Source organism: Marmota marmota, unplaced genomic scaffold (genome assembly GCF_001458135.2).
Source record: "Marmota marmota marmota unplaced genomic scaffold, marMar, whole genome shotgun sequence".
In the NCBI taxonomy this organism is placed as follows: Eukaryota; Metazoa; Chordata; class Mammalia; order Rodentia; family Sciuridae; genus Marmota; species Marmota marmota.
The window spans coordinates 6,645,012-6,657,257 of NW_026000136.1; the positions used below are offsets into that span (position 1 = coordinate 6,645,012).

Sequence of the window (12,246 nt, forward strand, 5' to 3'; positions counted from 1 at the left end):
TGGAGCCCAGGCACGGTAGCACGTGCCTGTAATCCCAGTGGCTCAGGAGGCAGCAGCAGGAGGACTGTGAGTTCTAAGCCAGCCCCAGGAATTTAGCAAAGCTGTGTTTCAAAAAGGACTAGGGATGTAGCTCAGTAACTATCATAGGCTGAGCACACAAGAGATGTGGGGACTCGGTGCCATGTGGATCCTGGCTTCTGAGAAGGGACACTGGGACATTCTTAAGTGCTGAGAACTTGCAGGTAAGCCAGTGGAGTGGTACCAGCATGGATTTCCTTTGATTCTGGACTGAGGCTGTTCAGTGTTTTGGGGGAGCTGGGTGTATGGCCTTCTTACTGGTACCACCTTAGGAAGTCTGAAATTAGTTTGAAATATAAAGTTTAAAATTTTTTGTATGAAAGTCTTTGTAGTTGAGCTTTCTGTATACACGATTCAATTCTCATTTTGAAATAAATTTCAGTCACAGATAATGCAGCAATAGGGGATCATAGGAAAGAAAGCAGAGCACCCCGACACAGCCCCTATTGCATGGTCCCTCGCATTCCTTACATAGAAGCAGGAGCTGCCTGACCCTCATTTTCTAGGTCTGGTTTGCAAACACGGGGTGCCCAGGGGGGCCCAGCCACTCTCCCACCAAAGCTTCCCAGAAAATATTTTTGGTAGTCATATGTGTTTTATTTATCCTGTGCACCTGTACCTTCAGCCGTTATGACATCAATAAAGGTGCTATCCCCCGCACTGTAGAATAAACAAATGGTGCTTGGAAAATCTTTCAAGAGCTCTCTTTCGATGTGACATAATGGGTGAATTTGAGGCAGCCCTGGTCTTAGATGTGGGCCCATGATCTCCTTCCCAGAAGGATGAGGACTGACCAGAGGCCAGCAGAGCCCCTCCTTCGTCTGGCTCATGACCCCCAGGAGGGGGTGCTGCACATACCTCAGGGCTCCGCAGCCTGGGTTGTTGGCACCCCCTCTGCTGGCCCCACCCACCCTGCCTAAAGAGCAAGTCAGATTCTTCCTGGGGCAGTGATGGGGGGTCTCCCATGTTCATTTTTTATTGCTGCACGAATTCTTAGACCCACTGGCTTAAAGCAAAATGAAAGCACTGAGGTGTGAAGTCAGGCTCTAAAGCAGTCTAAGGCCTGTCCTCCTGCAGGCAGCTCTGGGAAAGTCCATTTCCCAGCCTGTGCCAGATGCTGGAGCCACACACTCCCCAGTGGTGGCCCTTCCTGAATCGTCAATCTCACCCCTGCCTCTGTGCTCACATCTCTGACTCTGACCCTCGTGCCTGTGTGCCCCTCAGCTAGCCCCAGTAATCTCCCGGTCACAAGACCCTTAATTAAATCGCTTTGGTGAGTCCCTTCCACCATGAGAAGTACCGAGTTCACAGGTTCCCAAGATTGGAACCTTGATGTCTTGGGGACATTATTCTGCCCATCACACTTCCTCAAATGTGAAAAACATCAGCAGTGATTCACACCTGAGTCCCAAAGGCAGCCCTGTGTAAGGGACCCTGAGCCCTGTCCCATCCTGTTGTTCCCGGGAACAACCTGGATCTCTTGAGTAACTGTGACTAGTTTCTCTCTCTCTCTTTTTTAGTACCAGGAATTGAACCAAGGGATGCTTAATCATTGAGCCAAATCCCAGGTTTTTGTTTTTTTGGTTTTTTTTTTGGTGGTGCTGGGGTTTGAACCCAGGGCCTTGTGCATTCGAGGCAAGCACTCTACCAACTGAGCTACATCCTCAGCCCCTTCCTCAGTCCTTTTTATTTTTTGTTTTGAGACAGGGTCTTGCCAAGTTGCTCAGGGCCTCACTAAGTTGATTAGGCTGGCCTTGAACTTGCGATCCTCCTGTTTCACCTCCCGAGCCGCTGGGGTTAGAGGCGTGTGCATCACCGTGCCCAGCAAGCAGTTGGTTTCTCTTATTTGTTGGCAGCAGTCACATCATAATGGAGTTTTCTCAGGACTAAGTTTAAATCCTACGTTTTTCTGAGACCTTTGGCACTCCTTCCTGGCAAGTGACACAAAGATCAGTTATATACTTAACAGACAGGAATGGGAAGTGGAAGCAGCCCCCATGCATGTGGCATGGACTCCGCTGAGGAAGCATTTGTCTGTTAGACGAGTTCTAATCTGTGCAGCAGGGAGGGGCCTGGACACCGCACAGGGAACGTTGGCAATATCAGGATGCAGTTGTTGGAGGACGTGTGGCTTTTTCTTCCTTGTATTTTTATGACTATGTTTTATAACAAGCATGTATCATTTTTATAGAAACAATAAAATCATTAGTTTAAAGAAACCCCTTGTGTTGAGTTATCATTCTACATCCTCTATAAATTATATGCCTGTGTTAATTTCCCATCGCCTGTGAATACGCCAGTCGGCTGATTCTCCTGGCAGACATCGTGCTGGCTTAGGAGTCGGGATGCAGTTGGTACCTGCTGCTCTTCCACGAGGCACATGGAGCCGGCTGGAGGCTCTTTGCTGCGTGGGGACAGGAGGGGCCAAGCTTGTCTCCCTGATGGCATCATGGGTGCTGTGGGGGTGGGATCCTGTCTGTCAGCTCGTTTCCCCTGGGGGAGACACAAAGGAGCCCAGGTGTGCGTGGCCTTCACACTGATGCAGGAGCCTGCAGACGACAACCCGCACACGGACCCTTTTGTGCGCACGGCCTCCTCGGGCCGTCTGCTTGGGAAGCCGATGCTCCCATCTTTGGTGTATGATCGCACCCAATTTGTGCTCAAATTAAACTGTCCAGTAAATTAATATCTTTGTGGGTGAGAAAGCAGGGATTTTATTACTGCCAGAAACACTAAAGAACTTCCCATCGAGTCACAAGACAAGTGACTTTGTCATAATGCTGTGAACAAGATCACGAGTCTCCAGCCTTCTGGAGGAGTGAAATCACATCTCGGGGCCGTGCTCACTGCACACTGTAAAGTGAAGAGAGCGCTGGAGTGCGGAGAGGTGCCTCCCGGAGCGGAAGGGCTGGGCTCTGGTGCAGGCGTCAGGAAGGCTCCTGTTCTGCTGGCAGCCAGAGCGAATATCAGCACCACTTTAATTTCATTAGGGAAAACATATATCCCACAACTGCACCCAGGATGCCCTGTGAGATGGGCCCAGGGGCTCAGAAACCCAAGTGGGCACCTTTGTGAAGGAGTTCGGGGTACCGATGGATGCCGGGGGGCCTGGGAAGCTTGCTTGCTGGAGCTGATGGGAGGTGAGGGCTGGAGGGCAGTGTGTGTTCCTGCGTCTTGATCTGGCTTTCAACTGCCCCCTGCTGGCCCGTGTGGATGGAGGAGGTCCTGTGCTATTCAGGTGCAAGGCAGCATGGTGGCAGTCATCATGGCTGCCCTCCAAGGGCTCAGCCCCTGAGACTGGACCTGCAGAGTTTGGAATGGAAAGTAGCACCGTGCGGAGGACATGCTTCACCCCTGGCTCCCGCAGGTGAGTTCAGCATGTGTCTCAAGCTGCCAGAAAGTCCTAAGGATTTCTGAGTCAGAGCAGCAGGTTTCCTTGGGCTGATTCAGCAGCTGAGGGAGGCCTGGCATCTGTTCATTCAGACCCCAAACACATGAAGAGCCAAGGCAAAATTCAGACCCCCTAGGAGAAAACCTGTGAACTCAGGGAAGGGAGACAGGGACACCGAAATGAGAAAAAAATCACTGTCTCTGGGCAGGAGGTTCCCACTGTGCCCTGGGCACTGTGCATCTGTTCTTTGTGAGGCCATCCCTGAGCTGGGGGCATTGCTCCTCTCCCAGATGGGTGGCAGGGAGGAGGCTGTCTGGGTCCAAGGCCAGCTGGGCTCTCTCTTTATACCCCACCAGGGTCAACTTTCTAGAATAGGTTCCTCTTTCCAGGTCCCTGAATGGTGACCTTTCTTGTTGCTGGGCAGCCGACAGGCCTCGTGTGCCTCTCCCTCTATGTGCTGCACCACACCCTCTTCTGGGGCAGAGGGGAGCCTACCTCCTGGTACAAAGGACAAAAGAGCAGGGGCCCATCTGGTAGACTGGAGTGGTGTGGCGAAGGTGGCTCTGAGATAAGAGTGAAACTGGAAAGTAGCAATACCCAGGAGCCACTGCAGAGGCCAGGCTCAGGCAGGAAGTGTCCACGCTCTGCCCTCGACCACCCACCAGGCAGGCACAGGGCATCAGCCAAGGCTGAGCTGGAGCACTCCATGCCTGCAAGCCATCAGGCCTGGCCTGGGCACAGTGGCAGCTCTGGCCAGGAGGAACTGAGTCACAGTGACACCGACCTGCCCGCACTCACAGTGCTAAGTCAGGAGCACCAGCCTCTCAGCTCAGGTCAATCAAGAGCCACTCCAGAATAGTTACCAGGGATCTCCAGCACCTGCACAGAGTGGAGGCTGGGGACAGAGAGCAGAGAAATGTGCCTGCTGGTGCTCTCACTGGCCATCTGTGTGGGTGAGAGACGAGGGCAGGCCCTGTGTTTCTGGGGCAAGAGGTGTTCATTCCAGACCCTCGGAGAGGAAACGGCAGTTTTGAGACAAGGACAACACAGCCCTGTTGTCATTTCCCACAGCCCTAGCCCCTCTTCGGGGCTCAGCAAGAGAACCTTGACTTCCAATAGCACCCAATCTTGAGTGTACCCAATTCAGCAAATGAAAACATGCCTGCTCAGGAGGGGCTCTTTCTGATGGCTTGTCTCCATCACAACTGGGCCAGGGGTGGAGGTGGAGCCAACCAGGTGTGTGGACAACGGTTCCCTAGGTGGGAGCACGGGGGCAGGTGCCGGGGAGGAGACATTCCCGGCAGAGGAGGGACAAGAACAAGGCATCATCTCTTCTCCAGGCTTCATTGCATGGCTGGCAGGGAATCGATCCTCTCTGAAAGGTGCTGGGGAGTGGTTGATGACTTTGGGGGCACAGAGTCTGCAGGGTGCCTGCCTGAGGACTTCACAGAAGCCTGGCCATTTTAGGCAGGAAGGGAGGGAGCTCCACTCAGGACAGCCTCCCATTCACCTGCAGGAAAGTCGTCGCCTGGAGAATGGGAAACACTGTGGTCTGTCGTCCCCTGCTGGAAGGTGGTGGTACTGCAGTCCCTGGAAGGGTTACCTGATTCTTTATATTATGGAGTTGTAAGAGTTCTTTGTAAGTAGATATTTCTTGTGACCTACTGCTCAATTGGGGCCACTAAAAAGGAGCCGGGTTGGGGCTGAGGTTGTGGCTCAGCAGTAGAGCGCTCGCCTAGCATGTCCGAGGCCCTGGGTTCCATCCTCAGCACCACATATAAATAAATAAATTAAATAAAGGTATCTTGTCCAACTACAACTAAAACATAAATATTAAAGAAAAAAAAGGAGCCGGGTCCAGGAAAAGGAGGGAAGCTTCCAGCACTGTGTTTCGAGCCGGAAGTTCCAAGTTCAGCTTTTGGATGCAGTCCCAGATGACCTTTCCCTGAGGGGGGCCTGGGCTGTGTCCAGAGAGGCAGCTTGTCATTAGAGGCAGATTGGAGAAGGAAGTGTGTCAAAGAACACCTATCCCGCCCAGGTGCAATTCTAGCTTCACCACCTTCTCATGGGTCCTAGGGCTGCTCTCCATGACGCACCCCTCCCCCGACAGACACCATTTGCCTCTGCTCATTGGAAAACTAAGCAGAATTTTTTTTTCCAGTACTGGGGATTGAACCCAGGGTGCTTCACCACTACACTACACTGCCCCCCCCAGTCCTTTTTATTTTTTATTTAGAGACAGGGTCTCACTGAGTTGCCTAGGCTGGCCTCAAATTGCAATCCTCTGCCTCAGTCTCCTGAGTTGCTGGGATTACAGGAGTATACCACCGCACTGCCGCCACACCCAGAAAATATTTTTAAATGCCCTGAGTGCACCCAGTAGACCCTAGCAGCCACAGCCCCCCCAGAGGCCTGAGACCTAGCTGTCATCTTTGGGAAGATGCCAGAGGACTCCCTGCTTCCAGGGGGCTTTGGGGCTCAGTACCACACCCAGAAAGGTGTGCCGAAGCCATCTTGGTCCTGGGAGAGGTGTTACCCTCCTGCTCCCTACCCTGTAGTGTGGTGTGTGCTGGCTCCGGCCTCTGGACTGTACTGAGGTGGCTCCCTGGTCACTGTTCCAGGCTATCCTCTTGCTGAATGTACTTGCCGGTCTCCACGAAGCCTCTCTTGAGCAAAGCTCCTTGGAAACACTCCTGTGCTGCCGAGCATCTTCCCTTTTGATTTTTCTGTTTTTCTTGGTGGAAAAAAATTCATTTTTTTTTTTTTGTGGGGGTTGGCAGAGGAGTTGGCTGGGTGAGAGCCAGTGGCAGGCAGGGACTCTTCCTGCTGCCCCCAGCCCCACCCCGAAGCCGTTGCTCATTGCATGTCCCTGACTTGCATTTCCGTGCTTTCTTCATTTGGGTTCGACCCTTTTGAGCAGCTGGTCCCTTGGGAGTGGAGCCTTGCTCTGCTTGTTCCTCCGGGGGATCCTTGCCAACAGGAACACTGGGGTACCCAAGGAAGGCTGGCTCCAAAACCCCTGCTCCCTCCCTTTGGGAAGACCTGTGGGAACCCCCTCTCTGGGGTGTGTCTAGAAGCAGACCAGGCAGAGGGTTGTGGCCACAGCCACCCGGCCCTGCAAGGAAGGGGGACAAAGGTGAACCTAGTTTTAGGAGGTGGACCTTGTTTTCTTCCCTTCCCGATATGGGGTTGAGGCTAATTTAAATCATTCGCCCTGAGACATGGAGTCCGTGGTGAGGATTATCACCTTGGATGGCTACCCTGCAGCGCTCAGGAGAGGCCAGGGAGGCCTCACCTGATGGGGTGGCCAGCTCCTGGCTCTGTGCACCCCAGGCCATGGGACCTCCCTGCAACAGCCTGGGCCTGCCCAGCCCTCTCCTGGGGACCCACATGGCTCCTGCTGGCCAGCTGACTCCAGTTATCTCTGTCCCATGCCCTCAGCCCTCGAAAGGACTCTTTCCTGGACCTCTTCTATGCTGGTGGCTCCACACCTCTTTGGGTCCCTGAGCAGAAACACTGGGGCTTACTCTGGTCTCTATCTCTCCCCTGCAGATGTGTCTTATATCTGCTCTCTCTACATGATGGTCCGTTCCCTGCACCCAGACATCTCCCCTAGGCTCTGCCCCTGCTTGCAGCCACTAGGACCCCAGACCAAGAGGTGAGACCCCTGGGGTGGGTAGCAATGGCTGTGCTCTGAGCTGGAATAGTGGAAGGAACGTTGGGGACACAGTCCAGCTTTTCAAGGTGCATGTCCAGGGCTCCTCTGGCTTCAAGAGAAGGACATCTGACCTGGGTTGTGAGTTTTCCAGAGTGGCTGGACCCCCTCTGCCTTGTTTTCCCCCAGATTACATTGATTTAGACCACCTGGACCCCATGTCTCCAGCAGAATTTGTGGAAAATCCAGACCTGTGGGGACAGAACGGGGTGAGGCCAAGCCCAGGTGACTATGAGAAAACAGCTGGGTACAACAGATGCCTAACGGCCTCACTGCTCAGTCCCCAACTGGCTGCAGGTTTCTGGATCTGTTTTGTGCAACTGCAACAAAGTCAAGGTCAAATTGTGGCTGCTCAGCTGCTGCAGCAAGCATCAAGGTGGGCTCCAGTGGCAGACACGGATCTCAGGGCTGGAGATGGGGTCAAAGCTTCCGTAGGGAGTCACCTCTGGGGGCTGTGTGAGAGTCTGTTCCAGACCTTGCTGGGTTTCTGATGGTTGCTGGCAATCTTGGGTGGCCTGAGCTCACACACCCACCGCTAGTGTCTGTCTCACAGAATACTTTCCTGTCTCTGTCTCCAAATTTCCCCTTGTTTATGAGGACATCATGATACTGGATTAGGGCCACCCCAATCTACTTTGACTTCATCTTAGCTTGATGTCATCTGCAAAGACCCACAGGTCAGAATTCCAGCGCATCTCTGGGGGACACAGTACAGCCTGTGGCATGAGTTGGCATGTGTTGGAAACCTCTGTGGATTGCACCAGCAGTGCCAGGGCCACTCTGTTCATGCACACGGGGATTCAGGACCACCCCCAGCACCAGGCACATCAGCGGGTCCTTCCTTGCTCTCTGTTTCTGGCACCCAGCCTGGCTCTCCTGCCCCAAGGCAAACCTCACTTTCCTGAAAGGAAGACGTCCATGGCATTCCCTGCCCCCTAGTTCCATCTTCTCCTCCCTCAACAGCCTTGGTTTCTCCACCTGGCTGGAACCTTGGGTCAGCCCAGCCATCTTCCTCCCTGGTAAGGTGGGTGTCCCTCCAGCAGCTGCTGTTCAGAGAGGGACTCTGATGATAAGGCCTGCATCCTGCCAACTCCCAGCCCATCTCACGGGAGGTGCATAGGACGGGGGGCGGGGGGGTGGTTGCAGACTGAGCTGCCTGTGCTTCCGGAAGCATCTGAGCCACTGAAGATAAATCAAGCATCATTATCATGCTGCAAAGCTGCTGGTATCAAATAGCTTGCAGAATGGGGATTCCAGGGACCAGAGAGAAGTTTCTTGGTGGCTGATAACAATTTTTGCTTTGAGGACCTTGGAAATCTAGTCAGCAAGATATCAATTTGTGATAACAAAAAAGGGAACTGGTGAGAGATAGTTTCTTTCATACTCCCCCAGAGGGGTGCCACCACCAGCGCCCTGGACCTAGTCATCTCAGGCTCTCGGTGGGGTGCCAGAAGCTCTGGGATCCTCCTGCTTCAGATGGGGCCTCTTCCCCTCATCTGGGGGCCTCTCTCGGACAGCTGGGGGCTTCAAGAAGGAGTGTGCCAGTGGGGAGGGTCCTGGGTACCCCTGTGAAAGTGTCTGCTCTGCTGGGAGTGGCCAGGCTGAAGGCAGGGCCATCTCCCCCAAGGGGCCTGTGCTGTCCCTGGAGGCCTTGGTCCATTTCACACCTTCCCTGGGAAGAGCCACCCCTGCCCACACTGATATGCAGCTCCATAGGCTGGGGACAAGGCCCTGGCTTCACCCTGCAGCTGCAGAGCTGTGAGACTGTGTCCCCATCAAAGCTGCGTGCAGACCTAACATGCAGTATGCAGACTAACCTCAGGGGATGCTGCAAGAACAAACTACTGCAAGGAGCTCACAGCCTAGGGGCTGCTCAGTGTGGCCACATAGCCATGGGATGTAGATGCCAGTCTTGTTCAGGCCCCCACCAGGCTAGGAAGTGCTTGAGGAACTGGGATTGGGGGCCTTCAGTGTAGCCTTGCGTGCTTGGGCCGGTAGGCAAGGGGGATCCAGTGGGCAGAGGGAGCAGGAAGCTCAGGCCAGAAGGGCTTCCTGTGGGTGGACCTTGAGCAGGAGCAGGCAGCAGGCCTTTCTGGCATCCACACCAGCACCATGGATCCTGAGCTGCCCGTGGCCAGCATTTGTCTGAGTCTGGCCCACCCTAGGCCAGGCTGTTACCTTTGGGATTGTTCATGAGCACCCAGTCTGGCCACAGCCAGGGGGGACCAAAGGAACCCTGCTTTAGCAATCCTGAATGTCCAGGGAGCTGCTGCGGGGCTTGGTCAGAGGAGCCCTCTTTATTTATTCATTTTTGGGGTACTGGGGATTGAACCCAGGGATGCTTAACCACTGAACCACATCCACAGCCCTTTTATATTTTAATTTAATTTAGTTTAATTTTTTTTTTTTTTTGGCACTGGATTGAACTCAGGGGCACTCTTGACCACTGAGCCACATCCCCAGCCCTATTTTGTATTTTATTTATTTATTTTTGTAATCTTTATTTTATTTTTATGTGGTGCTGAGAATCGAACCCAGTGCCTCACGCATGCCAGGCGAACATGCTATCACTTGAGCCACATCCCCAGCCCCTTGTGTTTTATTTAGAGACAGGGTCTCACTGAGTTGCTTAGAGCCTCGCTTTTGCTGAGGGTGGCTTTGATCTTGAAATCCTCCTGCCTCAGCCTCCTGAGCTGCTGCGATTACAGGCATGTGCCATCATGCTGGGCTAGCCCTCTTTTTAAAATTTTTTTTAGTTGTAGATACCTTTATTTCATTGATTTATTTTTGTGTGGTGCTGAGGATCGAACCCAGTGCCGCACATGTGCTAAGCGAGCGCTCTACCACTGAGCCACAACCTCAGCCCTAGCCCTCTTTTTTTGGAGAAATTTTTACATCCCAACATCTCTGATCTGTGCACACACACACCTTTGTCTTCAATCTTCTGTCCCTCCCACCTCCCTGGACAACATCATTACTTCCTGTCAATGGAAGGACAGAGAAGCCAAACAACCCCCAGAGCCACCCAGTGCTGGACTGCTGCTCATGCTGCTCCCTCAGGCTGAGCTCTTGTCTTGCTTCATACCTGCTTGTCCTCTGAGGCCTCCTTGGGGCCTTTTCTGACCCTCCATAGAATAATCTCTTTCCTGTAGGCTTGGATAACTATGCTGTGTAGTGTGCATGTCTTGGTGGGTTTGTTAACTTCAGTCCTGCTGTGGACACATGAGCTGTGCGTGGCCTTGGGCGAGCGTTCGAACCTTTGCACATCCCAGATCTAACCTCTTTACACAACTCAGTAGAATGAGTTCCTGGGCATTTCCCCTGATGCTTGGTTCAGAGTTGTCATTAGCATTAGTCTGTCTCCATCCAGTGACATCCTCTAAGCTTGCACTAGGGGGCTGATCCTAAGCCTGGCACAGGGCCCAGAGATGGAAATACCACCTGTTTTTACCAAAAAAGGCTCCGGGCTCATGAAGGAGACAGACTTGTGACCAGGTGAAGGGAAAGAGCACACAAGGAGACACTTGGGACCTCAGCAATGCACACCAACATGGGTTGCTACATTCTGCCTGCAGATCTGCAGAGTTTAAAAAGGGACAGGAGGGAGAGAGTGCCATTGATGTACTTGTGGTACACCAATGGAGGGCCATTTGCAGGGTCTGCCAATGTTTTAAATACTTGTGCCTGTTGTATGCTCACCAATGACACCACCAGATGGGAATCCACCCAAAGTGCTTGCAGAGATGTTGGTATGAAGGTACATTGTACAGCCTGTCTGTGATTCCAGCAGACTGAAGACGCCTTACATGCTCCTTAACTGGTGACAGGGTGAGCAAATCATTTTCCAGTGGCACATTTGAATAGATGCAACCATTAAAGAAAGGTAGATCTATGCATATCAACTTGGAGGCACAGAAGGTTTTGTTAAGTGAAAAACAATCAAACTTTCTGCCATGATCACAAAGACCTGAGACAATCAACTTATAAAGATAAAAAATTCATTTGGGCTCATAGTTTTGCAGGTTCCAGTCTATGATTGATTGGTCCTGTTGCTTTGGGCCTGCCATGGGGCAGCACACCATGACCCTGGCAGGTGGTGCTGCAAAACCCACCTCCTGGTCAGGGAGCAAAAGAGGAAAAAAGGAAGGGGCAGGGGTCCCACAGTCCTTTGGAGGGCACACCCCGCAGTGGTCAAAGATTTCCCACTAGGCCCCATCTCTTTGAGGACAAAGCTTTAACACAGGCCTTTGGGGGCACATTCAGGATCCAACCATAGCACAACCAACACCCCCTAGTGGTAGACCTGCAGTACTGGGTGTTTTCATGGTTGAAGGACCAGATTACTCCGCTATGCTCTAGGAATCTGGGCGGCCTCAGAATCACAGCGGGGCAGGTGGGGAAAGCCTTTAATTTTTCAGCTGGGTATGTTTTATTTCTAACAGATTGCATTTATAATTTAAGAAAAATGGAAGGAATCTGAAAAGATGCTGGGATGCATAGAGGGAGAGACACCCACCCTACTCCGGCAGGTCTGTCACACACACATACCCCCCACCCTCCTCCTCCCCTCCCTGCGTTACCCCTGATCAGGAAGGATGTGTCTAGATCCTCTGGCTACCCCTGTACTTTCTGTAGGTGGTGGTGGGTGGGGGAACTGGGTACAGTCTGAGAGTGGAAGGCTCGCCGCAGACTGAGTCCCCTCCCACACTGGAGTTTGTCGCCCTGGAGTTTGTCACCCGTTGGCTGTCTCTTCCTTGAGGAGGGAGGGTGTGAGCCGCCCTTGTCCCTAGTGCTGGGCACACACCTCCCTTTAAGGAACATTGGCAGGGTGTCCTAGGATACAGTCAGGGCGGTGCGCGCGCCGGGTGGGGGTGCTCATCTGGAGCCCTGTGAGCCCGGGTCCCCTGCGCCGGACCACGGTGGGCGCAGAACACTTCCAGCACGGGCGACTGCAGCCGGTGCCACCCAGACCAGCCAGTTCTCTCCCCGGGTGCTAGGTGGGGCGGGGTGGGTCCCGCGTGCTTGCGGGGCGCGGCTGGGCGCGGGAGGAGGCCGCTCTACG

At 53.2% G+C, this 12,246-nt stretch overlaps 1 non-coding gene across 1 annotated transcript; it reads right to left on the reverse strand.

Annotated features, from left to right (window-relative positions):
- Window positions 1-1,671: 1,671 nt before the first annotated feature.
- Trnas-cga lies at window positions 1,672-1,742 on the reverse strand. Its single transcript has one exon. It is a non-coding gene; the product is annotated as a tRNA-Ser (tRNA).
- Window positions 1,743-12,246: the final 10,504 nt, after the last annotated feature.